Below are 22,328 nucleotides of genomic sequence, written 5' to 3' on the forward strand. Positions count from 1 at the left end.
TAATTTAAGCCTCTTGTTTATATTGATACGCAAGTTTGTATTTTGGGATGTAATTGCGAATGGAAATCTTTCCCTATAGGGGTTTCAGGCCAAACTAAGAATTCACCCAGTGATAACTTTTAGCAACTCTTACGAGAGATGATTTATTGGATATGTTGCAGTTACTCCCTGACTGATGTTGAGATATTCATCATTTCATCATTTACGTGTGAGGAAGTATAACTCGAAGTTGTAGGTATATTAACTGCTATGTTTGCAGGTATTTCCTCTAATATCTGGGAATTAGCTTGTAATGATTGAGCCCTGCCATCTGGTTTCCCATTAATGGCCTGAAACTTTCTCCATGAACTCCTCAAAATTTGTCTCCTGACCAATAATATCCTGAATCGTTTCAAACTGTTTAGTCGTTTCTGCTCCAACAATTTCAGAGACTTATTTGTAACTTATAGATTTGCCATCTTCTTGTAAAGAAGGCACAAGGCCTATTGCTTTTCTCACTTCATGATGACCCTAGCCAACTGCTTCGGGGTCGAAAGCGTACAACCCACATATACGAAAACCACTTATCAACGGTTCAGGTTATATACTTGCATGTACACCCTCCTTCAAAATAGGTGCAAAGTTTTCTCTGTTTATAACTTCACCGGGGTGATTTGTGTACCATTCTCTAACGGTCCTTCTCCAAGAAACTTTCAGTGGATGGAATGCTAACACATCTGCTGGTTGTAGAACACGAGCCGCATTAGCATAGGGAGCAATGAGTTGAACACTTGGTAGGTTAAGTGGGTTTTGTGTCCATCAACGAAGAGAATCACTGGGATTTTTTATCTGCTGTTCCAAGAGGAAGGTTGGAAGACATTGCTGATGTATTAGTAGAAAACCTCGGCTGTCATCCAATCACTATCACTTCTTCCTAAACCCCGACCATTTGGAACGGAATCAGCATATTTTCAGGTATTCTATGGTGTGCAAAAACGATCATAGGCCAAGAAACTAATTCACTTGCCAAAAAAGTGAACATTAGGGTCAAATTATCTTTGGATGGACTCTGCTCTATTGGATACACACTCTTGGAAACTTTTGGTGCGAGTACTTTTCCAGTACTTGGACAAATTTCAATATTACTTTCATCACCGCGATGGGTCACACATTGCCTCACCTAAGTTGTTTTCATCTATGTACATCTGAACCTCTCTGAACCACCCTCTTATATCCTTTCCACTAACACATGAACTTGCTGCTGTCACTGCTTCATTTGTTCTTTTAGCCACTGCAGGGGGACGCCTCAAAAAGCCGGTAAATAGAGTGCAGCTTTAGATTGAGTTTGAAATAGATAACACCCAGTGAATATTAAGAAGGAATTATCTCAGTTCATCCCCTATTCCACTTGTGTAAAACTATCCTACCTTCACGCAGCCATCTCCAGGATGATTATTCCTAAAAGTATTAGGACGTGGATGTACGATCAGGAATTGCTGGACGCTTGTTTTCTAAGTTCTCCTTTTCCCTTGGGAAACCTTTCCAAGGTAGTTCTATTATCCACCTGAAGTAAGGTAATAAGATAAGGAGTACCTGAGAATGACGTAGGTTTTGTTATCAAATACGGCGTAAGCGCACCAAGGAAGAGGAAATGTAAAGTCCGACCCCACTAACGTTTTCTCTTCTTCATCCGACAGAACTGCAGTGGGACCAAATAAACCTTTATGATCTGGATATTTTATTCTGAACAGGAGACTGGATCTTGGTACACCAAAAATTGTAGCCATAGCACGTACAGAAGCGTTATTTAACTGAACGTAATCCAGTTCTCTCTCTATCGCCTCTGCATTATAAGCCTGCTTGGGAGCCTTGGGCATGATGGAGACTTATATGTCTGCACCTGTGTTAACATCTCGACACAGTTATTAGCCATGATGAATGGCAGTGATTGGCCACTTGGGCAATAACTATTTTTCCACTACTATTCAAGCAACAGTTATTGGCTACCCCAAAACTGCGTGTAACATTGTGTTTCATGGCATTTCAATTGCGCTAAACATCATTCGATGCTGTAAACGCTATCTACATACAACATAACTACTTCAGAACAATTCATTCTCCTATGACATGGCCGAATAAATTTCTCAATCCTTAACAAATATTTAAGACATACCTCAAACTTCGGAAAGAGTTTCACATCAAGAAACACAATACGCCACTATTCAACAATCACGGATCTGGTGACAAGGAAAGTAACTTGGAATCAACAACAAAGGTACACAGCTCCTATCTCGTGGCATCAGTTGTAGTCAGACTGTATCCAAAGAGTATCAGAGGCAGAGAAATGACAAGATCGCCAATCACTGTATGGTTTACGCCTAGGTTGGGACAGACCGATTTTGACATAAGTATGTCTTATGGCTGTGGGCCATACGAAAATGTATGTAACGTGACGGGTAAAGGTATGTGACGGAAGGGTAACCATAGCAACTGGGCTGGCTATGATGTGAGGTATGGAGGCATGGTCAGACAGTGTTACCTTGCAACCGTGCAGTCTGTGATGTGAGGTATGGGGGCATGGTCAGACAGTGTTACCTTGCAACCGTGCAGTCTGTGATGTGAGGTATGGAGGCATGGTCAGAGAGTGTTACCTAGCAACCATGCAGGCAGTGATATAAGATATGGATGGATGGTCAGACAATGTTACCTGGCAACAGTGCATGCTGTGAGATGAGGTATAGATGGATGGTCAGGTAATGTTACCTACAAACCGTGCAGGCTGTGTTGTGAGGTATAGATGGATGGTCAAATGATGTCACCTAGGAACCGTGCAGGCTGTGATGTGAGGTGTAGATGAATGGTCAGGTAATGTTACCTGGCAACAGTGCAGGCTGTGATGTGAGGTATAGATGGATGGTCAGATAATGTTACCTAGCAAAGGTGCAGGCTGTGATGTGAGATATGGATGCATGGTCAGATAATGTTACCCAGAAACCGTGCAGGATGTGATGCAAGGTATGGATGCATGGCCAGACAGTGTTACCTTGCAACCGTGCAGTCTGTGATGTGAGGTTCAGGTAATGTTACGTGGGAACAGTGCAGGCTGTGAGATGAGGTATAGATGGATGGTCGGGTAATGTTACCTAGCAAAGGTGCAGGCTGTGATGTGAGATATGGATGCATGGTCAGATAATGTTACCCAGAAACCGTGCAGGATGTGATGCAAGGTATGGAGGCATGGTCAGACAGTGTTACCTAGCAACCGTGCAGGCAGTGATATAAGATATGGATGGATGGTCAGACAATGTTACCTGGCAACAGTGCAGGCTGTGAGATGAGGTATAGATGGATGGTCAGGTAATGTTACCTAGAAACCGTACAGGCTATGTCTTATCGCTGGCGATCATTTGAAATTAGTAGCCGTTGATGGATGGCCATGATTGGGAGACATATTTATAATGATTTTAGCAAGGCAGGGGGAATCGAAGCGGGGCCTCAGTACATGGCAGCCAATGGCGCTAACCGTGACACCAGTGATGCGGGCATGGAGCGGTTAACAGACACATTGGTATAAAATACAATAGCGGATTTCTTCAATTCCGTTAGTAAATCAATAACAACAACGGCTGCATAAGCCAGTGGGCAGGACGCGGTACCAAGGGGCAGCAAAACACTTGAGCACCCTGCAGGATGTACCTGTCTGCGGTGGGACCACCCAGTCATCAAACACAAACAATAGATCGGGATCTGGTAACCAAAATTGGGCGATTTTCTTTTCTTTCAATTTTTTCCTCGCCTGTTAACGCCACCCTTCGTTCTCACCACCACTACAAATCTTCTTTCTTCTCTGGGTGTCACGGGGAGACAGACGGCGCGGCGGTCGCAACGCCCCCATTGTCTGGATACCGCTGTGGAGTCGCTAATAACTGAACGTACCAGGTTTATTGGGCGGTGCTTCACTGTTAATCTCATCCAACATCAGCAGCTAGGGGAACATGATAGCAGAGTGGCAATGCCTCTCGCTTCTCACCAAGGCCGGCCAAGGTCTGAATTCCGTCCCATGTATCGGAATTTTTTGAATGGAAAGTTACGTTCGTGAATTCTGATTTTGCGTCCTCAAGATCGCATGGCTATGATCACTATTGAAGCAGTCGTGTAAAACTCCGAGCTTCATTTTCTACATACATACACTTTCATTGTAGACTTCAGCGTTCAGTCTGCAGCTTTCGTGCATTGACTATGGTCCTCCACAATCCCCTATTTGCAAGTAGCTCTGTGACGTCGGTCAGACTCACACCTCTTAAATCAGAAGGGCTGAGTGGCTCAGACTGTAGAGCACTTGACTTCTGAGCCCAACTTTGCAGGTTCGATCCTCGCTTAGTCCGGTGGTATTTGAAGGCGCTCAGATACGCCAGCCTCGTGTTGGTAGACTTACTGGCACTTTATAAACCACCCAGCGAGTTGGCCATGCGGTTAGGCTCGTGCAGCTGTGACCTTGCGTTCAAGAACGAATGGGTTCGAACCCCACTGTCACAGCCCTGAAGATGGTTTTCAATGGATTCCCATTTTCACACTAAGCAATTGCTGGGCTCTACCTTAATTAAGACTACATCTACTTCCTTCCAACTTGTAGCCCCGTGTCGGTGGAAAGTAAAGCAAAACAAGTTAAATTCCGGCAACTCGGCGTCCCTAAAAACCGTAAAAGTAATAATAACAATAATAATAATAATAATAATAATAATAATAATAATAATAATAATAATAATAATAATAATAATATAATTAACTAGTACATCGCAACTGGGAAATAACCCGGTAGTAATGATCACTTACAGTCGTGTGATAATAAATTAAAGTTAAAAAGTAATTACCAACAACCACAACAACAACAAAAACAATAAAAACAACAAGCAGTTCCATGGAAAGAACATAATACAAGAAATGCTAGTAGTTTAACTTTCTAAATCTATCTAATCAATCATCAGGGCCGATGACCTAGATGTTAGGACCCTTTAAACAAGAAGCAAGCAATCATTCATCATATACAAATTCACACGCAACTTAAGTATATCCAGTGCTTAACACTACGACTTACAATGCTATAGGTTGAGCTTCTTCTTCTTCTTCTTAATCTGTTTACCCTCCAGGGTCGGTTTTTCCCTCGGACTCAGAGAGGGATCCCACCTCTACCGCCCCAAAGGCAGTGTCCTGGAGCTTCAGCCTCTGGGTCGGGGATACAACTGGGAAGAATGACCAGTACCTCGCCCAGGCGGCCTTACCTGCTATGCTGAACAGGGGCCTTGTGGGGGAATGGGAAGATTGGGAGGTATAGACAAGGAAGAGGGAAGGAAGCGGCCGTGGCCTTAACCCTTTAACGGTCACATTATTTATGTTTAGTTTGCGTACATGAACATTGGCTAAATATTTAGACTTCAATAAAGTTGAATATGCTTGACAGAGGCCATTGATATTGAGCCTTATTGAATTTGTTGGTGTCTGCAGACGTTCAGTGGCTTAATATTTGGCCACTTTCTGTTCTGTGTGTCATTTGCTGCACTGTGCTGACATTAGACACTGAGTTCTTGCATACCTAGCAGTATCACATGTTGTGTATATTCTCAGTTTGTTGCTATATACTGAGTGTTTCTGGAGCGATTGCTATATTATATCCCGATATTCATAATTTCATGTAAGTATAATGATGTTTAACTATTGTCAATAGTCCATTCGAAGCTAATAGCTAACAGTGCACATATTTAGCCGCCAGATTCTGAAGTTCGTTTGAAAGGGTTTTATGAAAAAAAAAAAAAACAATATCAAATCCAATTAACAGTTACCCCTGCTACAAATAATGTTCTTCTAATAAATAATAAAATTTAATCACTAATGGAAAATTCAGGTGGCTAAATATTTAGCCACTGGCCTATGAAGGGTTAAGTTAGGTAGCATCCAGGCATTTGCCTGGAGGAGAAGTGAGAAACCACGGAAAACCACTTCCAGGATGGCTAAGGTAGGAATCGAACCCACCTCTACTCATTTGACCTCCCGAGGCTGAGTGGACCCTGTTCCAGCCCTCGTACCACTTTTCAAATTTCGTGGCAGAGCCGAGAATCGAACACGGACCTCCGGCGGTGGCAGCTAAGCACACAAACCGCTACACCACAGAGGCGGACCTATGTACATATACTGTGTGTAATTCACAGCGACACTGAGAAAACGAGAAGCTTTCAACAGCTGAAATTGGTGCCAGTTGTAGAGTGTTGTGTCTTCTTAACAACGAACCTCTCACTGCCACGACTTAATTATTTTTAAAAATACGATTGTATCAGCGAAGTTCTTGTCTTATTCGCCAGGTACACAGCTATATCTATCGACATGAGATCGACCTACGTACATCTCGACTTGTGTTTATGGAGAAAACGGGAATGTTCGAGAGGTAAACTGGTACCAGATATAAGAACAATGCAATGAAGGCCATCATACTTGAACTATTTAGTGAAATGAATTCTATGTCGATAAGCATGAAATACAGCAGTCCACCTGATGGCCATGGTCTGACACCGTGGATATCCTGTTCCAGTCCCGTTCGTTGAAGATCGGAATGTTGGCCGGCACGGTAGGCGTGTTAGAAACCTGGATTAAATCATCCCCAGTGCTCATATGTAGTGATGGGCCTATGGCGCTGTTGATGGTGACAGTTGCATGCAGCTTTCTCAAGAGTTCACAGATCCACAGACGTCAAAGTACAACTCGGACTTACAAGTGCACTCAATATGGTTTGTAGGTAAATACCACAATACCTGTTTTGATTCCACTGGAAAACCGTATAAAGCCTGGAAAGTGTAACTTTTATTCATGATATATCGTAATAGTCCATTTAGAATTTCCAATTACTTTATAGATAGTAATTTCGACCATCGAGGACACGTTATGCAGAAGTATTGATATAATTATATCCAGTAATCTTAACCTATTTGCAATAGTGAATTTGCCTGAAATTAATTGAATAAACATACATATAAGGGTTATATTGTTACGTGTTTAATGTGTTCCTGTTTCACTGCATACATTTATAAATTAGTAAAGGCAATTAAGTGTTTTATTTTATCATTTGAACCCACTTTAAAATTTTAATACTAATTATTTCAATCAATTTACCTTATTAGGCTAACTTTCACCTTTCAAAATGAATTTTCGTCTGTATGATTCACAAACAAAAGGTTTCATCAGTACTTGCTTTCATTTTGTTTCGTCTGTGCGTGACTATGCAATCCTACTTGCTTGTATCCACGCTATTAGTAGGTGACTATGTGTTTTTTTCGTACAAAAAGTCGATATTTTAATTTCATAGCTAGCAAATTCTGCAGACATTTAACCTCTGAATTATCCCTCATATAATTTAATAAGTGTTTGTGAAAGGAATCATAACCTTACTAAATAAACATTTGGGTCTACAAAGTTAAAATATGCAATGCCTATCTTACAAGCTAATATTAAAAAATGAATTTACATAACTAATCTGATCTGGGAGCCTCCGTGGCTCAGACGGCAGCGCGCCGGCCTCTCACCGCTGGATACCGTGGTTCAAATCCCGGTCACTCCATGTGAGATTTGTGCTGGACAAAACGGAGGCGGGACAGGTTTTTCTCCGGGTACTCCGATTTTCCCTGTCGTCTTTCATTCCAGCAACACTCTCCATTCTCATTTCATAGCATCTATCATTCATTAATAAATCACTTTGGGAGTGGCGACCTCACTGTAATAACAGCCTATATATGTTTCATTCATTACATCCCTGACTCGGTCAATGACTGGAAAACAGGTTGCAGGTTTTCAATCTGATCTGGAACTGTCAGGCTGAAGAGCTAGTTAACGGCTTCGAAAAACTGAATTCCCTCATTTGCTGACATGTGATGTATGTTTCTTTTTGGCATATCTTAATTCACACTACAGTACAAATTTTATTTTTAAGCTTTCTTGACATGTTTATGAGACAGTAACGCACACACTCGTCACGGCTATTTTCTTCGTATATACGAGGATATCTGACAGAGCCTCCATGACTCACGCGGCAACGCGGCGGCCTCTTACCGCTGGGTCCCCTGGTGCAAATCCCGGCCACTCCATGTGAAATTTGTGCTAAAAAACAGCGGAGGCGGGACAGGATTTTCTCCGGGTACTCCGGCCTTCCCTGTGTTCTTTCAATCAAGGAACACTCGCCAATATCATTTCATCTGTCACTCATTAATTTTATTGCCCCGGCGGACCCGGTTAAATGACTACAGGCTGAAACGTTTTTATACGAGAATGCCTCATACAGTTACGACCTCCCCCTTATTTCGTAGAAACATATAAATGCCGTTATTGTACTCAATTTCACATTTTACCGCGGATTAAAAAATCACTTGATATACTTAATTATCTTTCAGAAACCAAACACACTCGCCTTTACAGCATTTTGACCACAATTCTTATTTATCGCGATTGTCGTCTCTAGTTATAATGTATAAATAACAAATAATGTCCGCCACTCGCACCTCGTGTTCTGTATTCCCACGGAGAACTGCTACAGGGGAGTTATCGTGGAACATGGAATAATTCACCGTCTATAGATTTCTGATCGCTGGACGTGTCGACCATTATAGTAGTATGCTTTCTTGATTTATGGGTACTCGCTAGATCGATAGCTTGTTTCTAGCGTAATATATGGTGGAGAGCATGTTACATCATTAAAGCCGTCCATCAGAGGAGCGTATTGTTCGATATGGGGTCGACAGGTGGAATGAATGTTCTCCCTGCGGGAATCGAGCTTCAGATTTGGTGCCTTCACTAATGATGGGACTTGAGAAGCCTCTTGAATTACAGCACGCTCACTGACATACAATTAGCCCAGGTCAGTCAACAAATGATACTGTAACTGATCGACTACAGTGCCTGTAAAGACGCAGGATCTAAGTTTAAATAGCACAACAGAGACATAGAAGCACTCATTTTTATGCCCTAGCAGGATAGGACATAGTGTGGTGATTTGGGCTTAGTGGAGAAAAGGTGTAAACCGACTGATACAGTCACTTACTTACCTTTCGCCTAGGCGGCTACGGTTCGAACCTCAGCACATTCATGTGGGGTTTTGATTTGTTTGCTACCTGTTTGACGTCGCACTAACACATCGAAGGTTTTTGGCACAGGGAGGATGGGAAAGGGCTAGAATTGGTAAGGTAACGGCCGTGTCCTTAAATAAGATACAGACCCAGAAATAGGCTTAAATCCCACTAAAACCCAGGCAATCATTTTCACCACGCGTCGGCCCAGATTTGGTCAACTTCATATGAATAATGTCCCATGGTCTTGGACATACAAAATTATATATCCCGGCCGAACTATGGACAGAAATTTGTCCCGGAGATAGAATAGAGAACAAGGCTTTCAACGTGCCATGCCACGGATGAAACTTTTGAGACCTCTGATAGGAAATAAATATACGCCTCTTCAGTCTGGTCCATTTTTGCTCCTTCAAATCTCAACCACCTTGACCGTGTACAGTCTTTCTTCTGTGCTATATTGAGAGCCAGGGTCACTGCATGTCGCAACCTAAGCACTATCCAAATGATTGCCAAACTGAAACGCAAGACTCTATCTGCTCGGAGGAAAGTAGCCGACCTAAAGCTGCTATACAAAGCAGCTAAAGGTCAATTTAGGTCTCCAGATTTAGTTTCCTTATTCCCCCTCCACGTCTCACCCCTTAGGACCAGAATGAAAACCCTGTTCCAAATACCTCTTTCAACAAAAGGTTCTTTTCTGTACGTATTGCATCAATGTTTACTATCTTATCTCTCAACAAGAACCTTGACATCTTCGTATCGTTTCCTTCCTTCTGTCATGATATTTATTTTCCTTCTTGTTCTTTCCTGTTTCTACTCCTGTGTTTACTGTAAATGCATTTTGTTTTGTTAATGTCTTTGTTTATGTAAATATGTATTACATAGGACTGTACAGTTTTATTGTGTCTACTTGTGTCCTTTGTAAATATTTATATATCTTTCATATTCGATTAACATCTATTGTACATAGCTCGGATCTTTGTAATTCGGTGTTATGGTGTTGCTGATCCTGAATAAATAAATAAATAAATAAATAAATAAATAAATAAATAAATAAATAAATAAATAAATAAATAAATAAATAAATAATCCCTCTCCTTGAATCTTAAACTTAGACACTACAACACCGTAGTAAGACCATCTGTACTGTACGCCTCAGAATGCCTAAACATGACCCGGAAAGGACAACTCAGAAAACTAGAACTGAAAGAGCGAAAGATCCTCAGAAGGATTATGGGTCCCATTAAAGAAGGAGATGGCTACAGAATCAGGCACAACAAGGAACTGTACAGTAAAATAGAGAACATTACAACAGCTATGAGGAAGAGAAACTAATATTCTATGGTCATGTAGTCAGGATGGACAGCCAGAGACTCACTTCAAGAATCTTCAACACTGTATCTAGAGGGAAAGCAACAAATGCCAAATGGACGAATTTAGTACGGAAAGACCTACAACACCTAAACATTGATCACATTGACATTTACAACCGAGATAAATTCAGAAAGTTAGTCAAGACACCTGACTCTCTCCAGTCACTAACAACTAAATCACTGCGTCCAGGAGTCTAGGAGTGAAATGGACTCAAGAAAGAAAAGACATCCATAGTGCTAGAATGAAAGAATACTGGGCTAAGAGGAAGAAAAGAGCTCACCAGAGTTAAGAACCACGTGGTCCATCGTAGGCCTAAACGAAGAAGAAGAAGAAGAAGAAGAAGAAGAAATAAATAACTATCGAGAGAAATATTTACCTAGAATGTATCAGGCCAAGCCTGCTGTATGGTTGTAAGGCCTGCGTCTATATTACTAAACTCCACTTTCAAAATTACAAGTTTTTCAAAATAAGACACTCAGGATGATGAAGCATTGCTGAGATCTAACAGGAACACACGAACCGAACTTTGTATTCCTACTGTTATATCTCAGATTAACAAGATAGTCATGATAACTAAATCCAGAGTCCTCCTCAGCCATTCAACCGACCCTGGCATAAACAGGTCGTGAGAGCGAGCACACGCTTCAAGCACCGCGGCCGTTGGCTCACTTACGACCTGTTCTAACAGGTAGTGGGAATTATTGTTCGGCCTTTCCCACATTCGACATCACTATCTCACTAAAATAAACTCAAAAGGGCCGTTTGTTAAGAAGGGACCCCCTAATATCTCTCGGACTCAAAATTAGATCCCGTATTCTCTGACGGGAGGTGAGTACCTCCCCTCAGCCAGAGCCCTTTTCTCTCCGCCGGTGCAAAACCAGAGATTTTTCCGAATCATACGCATTTCTCGGAGACAGGTGAGTAAAGGGGCATACATTTCGCCCTGGGATTCTCAGGTACTTGCCCTCAACAAGAAAACATATGCCTGGTGCGAAAATGGAAAACCATGTTCAAGTCTGTCGACAGTGGGATTGGAACCCACTGTTTCCCGAATGCAAGCTCACAGCTACTCGACCCTAATCATACAGCCAACTCGCTCGTTCGGTTTTGAAATAAACAAAAATAAATGAAATATTAAAGCACGCACAAATAAATTAATAATTAATTATAACGTATTATTATTATTATTATTATTATTATTATTATTATTATTATTATTTCACCATCATCATCGAATGTCCTTAGCTATTGCGTGCAAGCACTATTTTGACATTTAATTTTACTCTAAACGATGGTCGAAATATTAGAATTCCTTTGAGCAAAGTATAGTTGAGTTTTACTAATTTTTTAATACTGTGTCATGAGAGATGTCGACAGTGTAGGCCTTCGAATATCAGATGGACTTGATTTCACCCTTCAAAAATCCGAACAGTTCTGGCGGCTTGAATCTACGAATCTACGATCTGGGATCTTAAGGCAAACAATCTATCACTGATCCACAACAGGGAGAAGGAAGCTGACCTTCCAGACTTTCTAAAGTGGTGCCACGCAGTCAGCAGGAGTACCAATTACGACATTCTGATTTCGCTGCTACTTCACTCAGAACCCGAATTCTATTCGACGATACTTATGGCTGAGTATATTATTTTGTGGTGGGAGGGAGCAGTGGGTACTCCCACCAGCCAATAGCAATGAAATGGAGTGCTGAGATAATTATGCCATCTTTCAAAAGTCCATTACTTCGCCCGAGATATCGAACACACGAACTCTCTACCACTCATTCGCCAGGGGTGCTCAATAATAATAATAATAATAATAATAATAATAATAATAATAATAATAATAATAATAATAATAATAATAAACGTGATCAAGGAACAGCTTCAGCTACCGGGTTCAAATATTCATATTTAATGGCACTGCAATCAATCAATCAATCAATCAATCAATCAATCAATCAATCAATCAATCAATCAATCAATCAATCAATCAATCAATCAATCAATCAATCAATCAATCAATCAATCAATCAATCAATCAATCAATCAATCAATCAATCAATCAATCAATCAATCACTACTGATCTGCATTTAGAGCAGTCGCCCAGGTGGCAGATTCCATATCTATTGTTTTCCTAGCCTTTTCTTAAATTATTTCAAAGAAATTGGACGTTTATTGAACACCTCCCTTGGTAAGTTATTCCAGTTCCTAACTCCCCTTCCTATAAACGAATATTTGCCCCAATTTGTCCTCTTGAATTCCAACTCTATCACCATATTGTGATGTTTCCTACTTTTAAAGACACCACTCAAATTTATTCGTCTATTAAGATCACTCCACGCCATCTCTCCGCTGACAGCTCGGAACATACCACATAGTCGAGCAGCTCGTCTCCTTTCTCCGAAGTCTTCCCAGCCCAAACTTTACAACATTTTTGTAATGCTACTCTTTTGTCGGAAATCACCCAGAACAAATCGAGCTGCTTTTCTTTGGATTGTTTTCCAGTTCTTGAATCAAGTAATCCTGGTGAGGGTCCCATACACTGGAACCATACTCTAGTTGAGGTCTTACCAGAGACTTATGTCCCTCTCCTTTACATCCTTACTACAACCCCTAAGGTGCGTGTATATGACGTGTTGGTTAAGGTAGTAGTAAGCTCAACCTATATTATTGTAAGTCGTAGTTTTAAGCACTGGAAATGCTTAAGTTGGGTGTGACTTTGTATATAATGATGCTGGATTTAGATTGTTAAAGTAGTAATATTTCTTGTGATATTTTTTCCATGGAATTGTTTGATGTACTATTTTTATTGTTGTCGGTGTTGGGTAATTATATTTTAACTTTATAATCACACTACTGTAAGTGATCATTGCCTCCGGGATATTTCCCGCTTGAGATGTATTAGTTAATAATTAAAAAGTAATAATTATATCAAATACCTGTTGCCATTTTTTTATGGATGCAGTACTTTTGTATCCGTCTCTTGGCACAGGCCAGAGCAAAGTGTAGCTTCCACCGAAGTTCCAGTCTCATCCATGGCTGTGACAATATGGAAGTTGCTGTGGTATGGGTGGTGCTGAATAATGACATTTGGTGCACAACTAGTGTCTGAGTGTTATGAAAGGTGTTGCTCATAGGATCAGTAGTGCTGCAGTGGCACCTTCTGGTCCAGTGAGGAAAGCAATGGCAAACTACCTCACTCCTCATCTTGCCTAGTGCGCCTCATTTGGGCTCTGCCATTGGTTTTTGCAATTTCCTTATAACTGCATAGCCTTTGGTGGTGCTATTCGAGGATCCAACCATCCTCTGGGCTGATGACCTGACAAACAATAATATCAACTGATCTGTTTTAGTGCAGCTACCTACCTCACTCTGTGAACTATGAACGACTTTGTCCTCCTCTTGCAATACATTGCTGTGCACCGACGAGAAGAAAGATCGCTTCTTATTTCCTTACATTCTTCACATTTTGTATGACTGAACTATGGGCATCATAGCCGTCGGTTCAAAGGGCCCCGGGTTCGATTCCCCACCGGGTAGAGAATGCTAACTGTGTCTGGTTAATTCCTCTACCTAGGGGACTGGGTGTTCGTGCTTGCCTTCATTTACATACAACACATCAAATTACAAACCAAACATATCCTAAACTTAGGTCACCTGCTTTCACGTGAACAACTAGCAAGTGACTAACACACCTCAAGTACAATTCAATGGACAGCTTAATCCTCATCCAAAATATCTAGGCGTCGTATTGGATTGACCAATAGAGAACATGTCAACAGACCATTTGCAAAGGTCAAAACCCATAAAAAATGAAATGGAGTATGGCTTTTAGTACCGGGAGTGTCCGAGGGCAAGTCCGGCTCGCCAGATGCTGGTTTTTTATTTTACTCCCGTAGGCGACCTGTGCGTTGTGATGACGATGAAATGATGATGAAGACGACACGTACACCCAGCCCCCGTGCCAGCGAAATTAATCAATTGTGGTTAAAATTTCCGACCCTGCCAGGAATCGATCCCGGGACCGCTGTGACCAAAGGCCAGCAAGCTAACCATTTAGCCATGGAGCCGGACGTAACAACGTCCTACACAAACTCTCAAGAACAGCCTGGGGTATAACATTACCTACCTTAAGAAAAACAGCCCTTGCTTTAGTTTACTCGGTAGCTGAATATTGCAGTCCAGTATGGCTTCATGTATCCACTGACTAGAATTTAAAACAAAGATGATGAAAAACCATCATGGATTTAAAATAACCAGTGAGTCTAATTGGCAATGCCTTATTTCCTGATAAAATTATATAAAATATAAATTAAAGTAGAGTAAAGGATTGGCCTGGAATAAAACTAAAACTAATAGGAAATACCACGTTTAAACACGATAAAACAGGCCATTATCCTTCATAAAACGGACGACGAGGTCTGCTGACTGCAAGTCATCTCGTAGAGTGAGGGAGATGGTACTATGATGTTTTAGACTACGGCGCAGATCGTCCAGGTCCCCTATACTATGTAAGGATGTGACCACCACTAGTACACACCGCGGTGGATTCTCCCTTCAGTAAGTAGGAGTTCGTTAGGCCGCTTTTAGCCGTGGGCGACTAGTGGCGCAACTAGTTGCTCTGGCGAGTCACGGACCATTGGATCAAATGGAGCCTATTAGCCGCAGGCGACTAGTGGCGCAACTGAGCAACTAGTTGCCGGCCGTCATCTGAGCCGGCGACTGCTCTGGCGACTTTTAGTTGCTCAACTGCATGACGGGGCATTGCAGTAAATGTAGCCTATTAGCCGTGGGCGACTAGTGGCGCAACTAGTTGCTCTGGCGAGTCACGGACCATTGGATCAAATGGAGCCTATTAGCCGCAGGCGACTAGTGGCGCAACTGAGCAACTAGTTGCCGGCCGTCATCAGAGCCGGCAATTGCTCTGGCAACTTTTAGTTGCTCAACTGCATGACGGGGCATTGCAGTAAATGTAGCCTATTAGCCGTGGGCGACTAGTGGCGCAACTAGTCGCCGGATGTATCTCTCCGCGCATACGGAAACGTCACTCAAGTTCGTGTTCGCACACCAGCTTGACGTAATGCGGACGATGGAACGCAATTGAATCAGCGATCCACCTAACCTTTATCTTTCTTCATTACCTTGTTTGGTCTCGTGCTGTAGCAGAGTGAATATTTTACTTATTGTAAATTATTGTTGATTCAATTTATTTATTGAACATGGAGACATAAAATAAACTACAACAGCAAATGAAGGAGATGGCAAAATAATTTGAAAGTCAAATAAATACTGAAGACCATTTTTGACTTATAATGAAAACCGGTCACTTGGGATTCCAGAACTGAAGCTTACAAAACAACTGACAAAATAAAAACACTGAATTCTTGGAACAGCATTTTAAATAACTTTGGGTGAGTATTATATATATATATATTATTTTGCTAGTGGCATTACGTTGCACCGATACAAATAGGTCTTATGGGGACGAGGGGATAGGAAAGGGTCAAGAGTTGGAAGGAAGCGGCCGTGGCCTTTATTAAGGTACAATTCTTAGCACACAAAGTAGAGGTCCCGAGACTAAGAAAAATGTAAAATTAAGCAGTTTTCTCAATTGTGCCGTAAGTTGAACGGGTAAAGGGCCCAGAAAACTTTCAAATTTTGAGTCTTGGATAGTTCTATAAAATTAGAAAGGAAATTTCGAAAAGCACTTCCGGCCTAAATGGATTTCCGGAAAAAACAATCCCAAAATCGCTTGTTTCCTTACTAGTTTACTTTTTTTATTCAGATTGTAGCCAAATTAAGTTTTGTACATAACTCTTTCTGTAATTTGTTCTTTAGTTCAATTCCCTCAGGTGATTTTCTTTAATGTCCACACCGAAGGTAGTTATAAGGACTTAAGTGAAACAATGCATTGACTCTAGCGCTCGTAGTGGTAGAAAAAGGATAACTGCTAATCTAATCGACCGGATAACGATGATTAAGGAAAGAATTGTAATTTTAGGAATAAATAAAGAATATATTCTCATACTTTATTATATTTTAGCCTATCTACCTAAAATTCATAGCTCATATGCCTATGATATTTTCAACATTGAGTTACTTGTCTCAAGGGCTGGAAAGTGAATTTTTCTAATAAGCACGAACAGACAAGTTGATACATCTAAAAGGGGTTACAGGTATGCCCTATATTCCAAAGCTCTTAAATAAGAACTTCTGAAGATATCAGCTGACTACTCATGTCGAGTGTTTGATATCCTCTTGCACTGAACCATCATCCCTCGCTAAGCAGCCGCATGTGTTCTCGAGCAACCAGGGAGGAGGGTGATGAATGATTGAGAACAGCTTAGCTTGTAGCGTGATGACGGAACAGAGGAAGACAAACGAAAACTGTTTTCAGCGTCTTCCCCAAACTTGGTGAGAGGAGATACAACTCGAAAGCAATAACAACAGTGTTTAGTAAATATTTGTTGAACACAAGAAACCGTAGCTTACTCGGTTGTTTCAAGAACAAGAACAACCGATACCCTTTGATGTCATTTGATTATCTTAGGCAAATTCTAAAGCGGATATCATTCAACTGTAACCTCCAAATAACTTCTTGTTGTTCTTTATATTTTTCTATGGATGTACCCGTGCCTGAGGGGTCGTGGGTGAGAACTGTGTCTCATACGTGGGTTTATTCCTCTTTTACGACTGGATGTCCTTCATGACACAACCCTATGTGGAGGAATAGAATTAGTGTTAAGTGTTTCTGTGCTGGTTGGTAGTGTGATGTGATGTCTGAATATTAAGAGGAGACACATAAGAAATAATCAAAACCGATTAAAATCCCGGATCTGACTGCGGATGGAACCTGGGCCCCTCTAAACCAAAGTCCTCAACGCTGATAATGCAGCCATGGAGTCGGACAGTAACCTTCAAAGAACAAATAGATAAAATTAATTTGTGCTGCTGACGCTATGGATAGTGAACTTATATCTCACCAGTAGGTCCCTGAGTCGGTTCCTCGGCAGGTCAACGATTTCCAACTGTTCCTGAAGGTCTGACAGCGAGTTAGCGATTCCAGTCCGGAAAACCAAGAATAATGATAATGAGGATTCAACACGCTGACCACACCTCAACTCATAATCTGCAGGCATTCAGACTGAGCGGCAGTCAAGGTCCATCAGAGTTGTAGCGCCTTAACGCTACTGCTTGACGAAGGTGAATCATCCTTCTGTAACATATAATTATGAGGGAAACCCCTGTGGGTGGGTGACACCCACAGTATCCTCTCACTGGCGTAAGAGGTGACTAAAAGGGGGAATAGGTACTCTCAACTTTGGGAGCGTGGCCTGGCATTGCTTCCACTTACTTGCGTCAGGCTCCTCACTTTCATCTATCCTAATCGACCTCCCTTGGTCAACTCAACGACATTAAAGATATATAGACTGCTAAACATACTCGTTACAGCGCCCCTGGTTGAAGCACAGCGTACTAACTTTTGCCTACAACTATCATGGCGGCTGCCACTTCTTGGTCTTGGCAGTTAGCCCTTATCAGTTCAATGAATTGATGAGATTATACGTTATTGCAAATTAAAGATATATTTAAGAATAAACACGACATTTTCAAACATGCTTAATGTTGCATTGACGTTATAATGAAATAAGCGCAGTGAATATGGTGAGCATTTGCTTGGTTAAAACGAGAAGTACGTATGTAGAAGAATGGATAATTCGGCGTCATGCACTAACAATGAAGTAATTCACTACAGAAAGACATGTTATACGTACAGCAGTTCATTGAGGAATTCACACGCATATAGAAAGGTCGACATACCTTCAGTGTCATTCTGCTATCATTTTTGAATTTTGCTTCTTTGTCTGGTTTGTTACGTTTTATGCTTTTTGCTACTTATGGCTACTTTCTAAGAACTGCTGTGCGACATATAGCACAGACGTTCGTTGGTTGCGGTGTACAATATCTCTACGGCATCCTCTGCCTGTCGTAAGGGGCCACTAAATGGGGTAACCCCAGATTCTAAAGTTGAGACCACCGGACCCCTGGTTGAGTGTAGCATTCCTTCCACATGCGGTATCCTACCAGCTTTACCACTTTAATATTTCTACCGGACCTCTCTTGGTCAAACCTCGCCTGACTTCATTCGACTGAATTCATAGCCTACATTTATTTATTTATTTATTTATTTATTTATTTATTTATTTATTTATTTATTTATTTATTTATTTATTTATTTATTTATTTATTTATTTATTTATTTTAACCTTGCACACCTTCTCAAAGACCGTACTCCATCACACAACAACTTCTGCAGAGCCTTTCTATGGCAGATTCAGAGGAAATAAGCATATGTTTTGCCTACAAGTGTCATGGCTGCCAGTGGTTCAAGTAGATTCAAAGATGGCCATCAGATTAGCAGTCTATATCTTTAATGTCGTTGGGTCAACTCTTGTTCTTTACCGATCCCGACCGTATTAGTTCTGCGAATCCTAGAGAGTCTTTCATTTTCACGGCGCTCTTGGCCCTTGTCTTCCCTTGGCGGATACCTTAATTTTTCGAAGTGTCCGATACGTTCAATTTTCTCCTCTGATTAGCGTTAATGATTAGCATACATACACGTGATTCTGGTGGTAGCATCCCAACACCCGGCCAGCAGGTCCTGTATCCGCTGCACCTCACACAAAGAAAATCGGCACTCAGCGGAATAACACAATGAGGACCATACCAGTGACCATCCAGTCTACACCTTTAGAATGGCTACCAGTAACATTCTTCCCCATCATCTTAGAATGCAAATGGCACTGAAATAAAAATGGCTTAAATGCCGTGAAAATTATCTCCTACCAATACATCAGGACTGTTCACATCAACGACTCAGGGTAAATTCAAGGAAACCATCATGGGTACCAAGTGAGAGACTGGCCCAAAAACTATTTAACGTGAATCTAACATGGTTCACTTCAAACACAGACACATGGATAATTGATTAGCTTGCTGGCTTTTGGTTTAAGAGGTCTCGGGTTCATTTTCCGGCCGGTTCAGGGATTTTAACCTTAATTGGTTAATTCCTTTACCTCGGCGGCTGGCTGTTATGTGTCGTCTTCATTAGAATTCATATTAGGTAGAGCCCCAATCTCCCAGACGCGTAGGTCGCCTTCAGGCCGTCAATTCGACAGAGATCTGCCGCATGCCTCTACGAGGCCAAGCGCTATTTGAGGATGCTTTCCCAGTTTAGTTGTGCTTCCTTTTAAAACAATAATATAGTAATATAGAAGAAGACTCAGGTCTTCAACATTAGAAAAATAGGAAACCTTTTCTTCCACAAAAGTACTTTTCGCTTGAATGCTCAACTTCCTAATGGAGGGGAAGTCCTGATCTCACTCTGATCGACCTCTTCTTCTGGGGGTTCATTAAGAACACTGTTTATGGTGAGAATATACGTGAATTAGAGCATCGCAGACAAAATATCACAACTGTCAGTCCGAACATGCTCAAGCGTACAAGGCAAGAAACTGATTATTATGGACTCGATGTCTGCCAGACTGACGAGTGCGCGTGACAAGCGGGTGAATCATATCTGTGCCCATGTCCTCGGCAAAAACACACTCCTGAACACTTCCTCGCATCACTTGCTACACGCTGCTTCGCGAATCTCCACTACTTGTTGTGGCGCTCTAGGAATGGGATATTCGCGGCGAACGATATTTTGTGAGTATTTCCGTTAAGTGTTTTCCATAATAATTAAAGAAATTAAAGAAAATAATTAGCTGAGAGGAAAACAGGGTTTCTACACATTGGTTTCATAATAATTCCTACATTTCGTAGTTTCAGGTCGCTAAAATAGAATAAAAATTTAATGTTTCCTCCACAAAGTGGGGCGAGGGGGGAGGGGCAGTGAGGTGAGAAACTTTACATCAGGTGTTTTTGCTTAAAACAGTTAATGGAGTGTTGGTCAACAGTGAGTCCTTCCAGCATATTAATTCTAATACCAGAGCAGGAAACTTACGACCAAAAACAGTCTATTATAAAATGTCATCATTAGTAAGAACGTGTCTAACGTACAATAAACTCGCCAAAATCAACAATATTTTAGACTTCAGCTCTGCATTATCAGCATGCATTAAGATTTAAAGAGCTACCATTCGTAAATTATAAATAAAGTTTCACCTCTGATTACAAAATATGTTATCAACTACGGAATGTAATCTGTAATAATATCTGTATGGTAGGGCCTACTTATGTTGTACCTTAGCTAAAGTGTAACTTAAGTACAGTACGTTCTGTTAAGGCATTCCGTGTATATCGAACTGTCACTGACAGTTTTAATTATCTAGTGTATTTCCGGCAAACATTTTCTAAAACTTCTCTCCTATTTTATTTGTATTATAGCATGCACTTTTTATTGTTTGCTTTTGTTAAATCTGTAATGATTTAGTACAATGCAATATGCGCCTTCTGTAATTAGAGCTTAAACTCTGTTGAAGGAATAAATAAATAAATAAATACAAAATAAATAAATAAACAAATGTCGTATGGACGAGAAGAGGATATGATACAGGCTTCTTTGGCGGCAGCTCAGTGGGAAGTTCAAAGGTCGACCCTCAAAGAGAACTGGGTGACTTGAGTAACTTAATGCTTACTTTGTATCAGGCCAGAGTCAGAGGTACAGACATCAAAACCTCGAGGAAGCTGATTGATGAAGTCCAAAAAACCCGCAGCACATACAGCAGTAAAGATCCCGACCTGTCGTCAGGTAATGAACGAAGCAGAAGAAAGCATAGTCCTGAAGAAAAGAGACAAGTTTTAGGACAGTCTGTAATGTATACGGAACGAAATAAGAAAAGTTATCCAAGAGAATTGAAATAGCTGACAGTGTGAAATGAGGAGAGAATATTGACAATTTAATGACCCATACTTTGAGGCAATTCTCTAATATTTTCAAGAGAGTGACAACACGGAGTTCGTGGTAATGTGATGTGATGTCTGGTCGGAGGCCTGTAGTTAAGAGAGCTGCCGTTGAAACACGTAGAAGAGCGCTGCAAGCAGAATACCTGCCTTGTAATTTGAACATCCATTAAATAGAATTAGATACTTGTCATGGTTATGTTGGAATATATTAACAGTACTCCGGACATGAAAACTGATTACCGTTACGGAAACTAACTTGATTACAACTGCATTGCTCTTGTTTTATAGAAATGTCCAGGGACTGCTGATTACTTTGTAGAACAAGCTCTAATACCAATAATCAACTGGTTCAAGAAACATTTAAACTGAGAAGAATGCACGGGACACGCATAGGAAGCCAACACCTCGAGGTAATCATCAAACCATCTGGGTTTCTTGAGGCCATAAGTAGGTATAATACATACATAAGTAGGCTCAAACAGGCGTGGGCAGTATCAGTATTACACGCGCTCATTTTCTCATCTTGCCCAATCTTAATCTGTTTTAATCAGGTTTCGGGAGTTATCAATGATGAATGGCCGTATAATGGCTGAAAAAATGTATATAAACATAACTGACGGAACCTCATCGCAGACAATCTCTCGCTCCATGCGGGCAAGCCCCTACGAATTAAATCAAAGGTTGCTTTCTTTTTTTTTCGTTTTTACAATTGGCTTTACGTCCCACCGACACAGAGAGATCTTACGGCAACGACGAGATAGGAAAGGGATAGGAGTGGGAAGCAAGCGACCATTGCCTTGATTAAGGTACAGCGTGGTGTGAAAAGTGGAGACCACGGAAAACCGTTTTCAGGGCTGTCGACAGTGGTGTTCGAACACACTACGTCCCTATTGGCTAAGTGACTCAAACCGCGCGGTCACCTGCTCGGTAATAGAAGTTTCGGGATGACAGACTCATCATTTA

Source organism: Anabrus simplex, chromosome 6, assembly GCF_040414725.1.
Source record: "Anabrus simplex isolate iqAnaSimp1 chromosome 6, ASM4041472v1, whole genome shotgun sequence".
In the NCBI taxonomy this organism is placed as follows: Eukaryota; Metazoa; Arthropoda; class Insecta; order Orthoptera; family Tettigoniidae; genus Anabrus; species Anabrus simplex.